The sequence below is a fragment of the Adiantum capillus-veneris genome, chromosome 18 (assembly GCF_014529385.1).
Source record: "Adiantum capillus-veneris isolate H3 chromosome 18, ASM1452938v2, whole genome shotgun sequence".
NCBI lineage: Eukaryota > Viridiplantae > Streptophyta > Polypodiopsida > Polypodiales > Pteridaceae > Adiantum > Adiantum capillus-veneris.
The window spans coordinates 152348992-152351777 of NC_140948.1; positions in this window are offsets into that span (position 1 = coordinate 152348992).

Sequence of the window (2786 nt, forward strand, 5' to 3'; positions counted from 1 at the left end):
CCGTCCTCGGAAGCTATTGAGTTGAAGCTGGTTCATCGAGGTGGAAGAGCATTTGAGATGAATGTCCTTAGCCTTCTTCAGTCACTGCAAAATCAAACAACATTGGCACAGTAATTGCATTCTCTTAAAAAGCATATGCAGTTTTAGGTAGACAAATTGATTGGTAAAAGAATTTCAAACAATAATTTGGTAGCAATGAACATTAAATTGCAATGTAATCAAATGCATAAACAGATGTAAAGGTAAAAAATTAAACAAGTCTGGGGTCGCTAATTTGACGGTCGAAAGGCACTAGAGATCGAATATTAATACCATGGGTAAGCTTCTTAATTTTCTGTGGTCAATTAAGTTGTTTAATCGCGAGAGCCAAGTATTCATGTTCGAGGGCTGACTAGAGGCTATATCTAGAAAACCTTGTAGTTAAGCTACCATAAAAGGAATTTCTCATGAAATCATCGCCTGACTGATTATTTTTTCTTTGACCCCCCAAAGTCTTTTCACAGTGATTCAATTATGATGTGTGTGCTTATTTTGTATGCCTTGGGTTTTTTGCTTTTCAAGGAAAAGCGCCCACGCTGGGAACCTCTAGGGCTCTAGTACCATAGGCGATACATGTGAGTGAAGTACCAAATCAAGCTGAGATTTCTCTTCCAGCTTAAAATTTTACATTGTGGCACTTTGATTTTTTGTTTGTTCATTTTCAACATTTTAATTTTGTAACTTTGGGGGGTCATATAACACTGTTACCCTCCCCAGGCTCATCACATTAGTAAACTCCCTTTATAATACTTAAGCTAAAGGTCACTAGGGTTAAGCCCACTAGAAAGCCCTAGTACATTTCATACAATGCTGCCTAAATCGGATTAAGAACCTAAGTAACCATTGCTTATTAGGAAGGCATTCCCCATGGTATTAAGAGAAGATCTCTAACACCTAACTTGGTCAAACTAGCTTAGTCGGACTGCTTGATTTTTAAACCTAGACAAGTGACTATGACAAAAGATTACATTGAATTAAATGTTTGATACTAAGCCAATGCGCTGAATATTATGCTACCAATCACAATCAAAGTAGACAAACATAGATGCAAAAAGATAAAGGCAATGCTAATGGACAAGAAACACCTGTTTGTGTTGATGGTCGCGCTTGATTTGAAGGTTCCATGAAGATCCAAATCCTATCAATAGCAACACGCTCCTGTACACACTATGAAACACAAACAATACCTCTAGGAGGCACATCAGTGGGAAAAGGGATCTTTGCTAATCACTCAACTCTAAAACAGAAACACTCCTATCGTACTAATCTTACCTACCCTCCATCACTCAGGTGATGAGGATCAAAGGTGTTTTATGGCATAGGTTTCTGTTTCACTGTACCAGATGTGACATGTGTAGGTCTGAGTCAATGTTTTGACTTTTATGTGCATACTCGTTTGCTAATTGCTCTTGCTCTTTTTTTTTTTTTTTTGTGAGTATAAAGCTTTATATGTACATTCCCTAAGATTGGTGATTGAGAGGTCAGGGAAAAAGGTTGAGAGGGAAACAAATGAATGATGACTGTCAGCAAACACTCCCCCCTTCCTTGGGTAGATCATACCGTTTGAAATGAGCTTGTCACCCTTTGAAACCAATTGTTCCAGTTGGTAATAGGTGAGGATTTTTGCCAGTAGTTTGTTATTACCCTAGGTGCCCTGTCAAGTTGCAAGGGTGGTAAGGTACTCTCCCAGGATTGAACTTGAAGTGGTTCATCAGGTGATTCTTGAACACTGGGAGGTGTGGATTCTTTTGTAGCTTCATGGAGGTCCACTACTATAGATGGAGGCTGTGTAGAAGCTTTTACCTCTATGGATGTATTACATGAGGAGCTAGAATCTTCATGGGACTCCCCCCTTCCTGAGCTAGGTGGAACAAATCGTTCTTTCTTTGGTACCCAAACTAGCTCGGGAGCGGGTGTGTAGCATTCTGTGATTTTTTTCTTTCCACGATCATTGATTCGTTTTGGAGCTACGAGATTGGGCTCACTTGGGTCAGGTGATAGGTAAGAGCACAATCTACGTTTTGGCACCCAGATTTGATCATTTCCTTGATAGTAGCCTTGGGCTTCCAATAGTCGTTTAGGGATACATCGCAACATTTTCTTACTTTTCTTGGAGCGAGTGGTACGTTTCTTACAAGGCTTCTGTTTTTTAGCACTAGCTATGGTCACTAAAGAAGCTTTAGGAACCCACTTGTATGTTTTCTTCCTTACATTAGGATGAGTCTTGTCGAAAGCGATATGCATTGCTTGTAGCATATTTAAGGGTACAGGAATTTCATCCCCCTCAGGTGTTACCCAGGTCGTCCCCCTATTTCCCCAAGTGTCTATGGTTGATGCTAGGTGGACCCAATCCACATTGTCCGACTCAGTCATCCCAGGTAGGATATCCATATAAGGAGAATCTTGGCCAATGTCTGTATCCTTCTTACAAGTGTAACAATATTGTAGTGGGGCTGAGTGAACTGTGGTGTCAGAGCGATGATCAATAATGGTTTTACTCCCTAAGGGGTGTACCTTACCAGTCACCAAATCCACTCTAAGGACAGAGTCTTGGAATTGCAAATAGACATGATTTTTAGACCAATCGTGAACCATTTGTGCTTCCCTCATGAATGGTCGTCCTAAAATCATTTCATATGACATAAGGTGTTTAGAGAAATCCATTACAATGAACGTATGTCGTACCTTGTGTCCTAGAACTTTGATCTTAAGATCCTTGAGCATCCCCATAGGTTTGGCTATGGTAC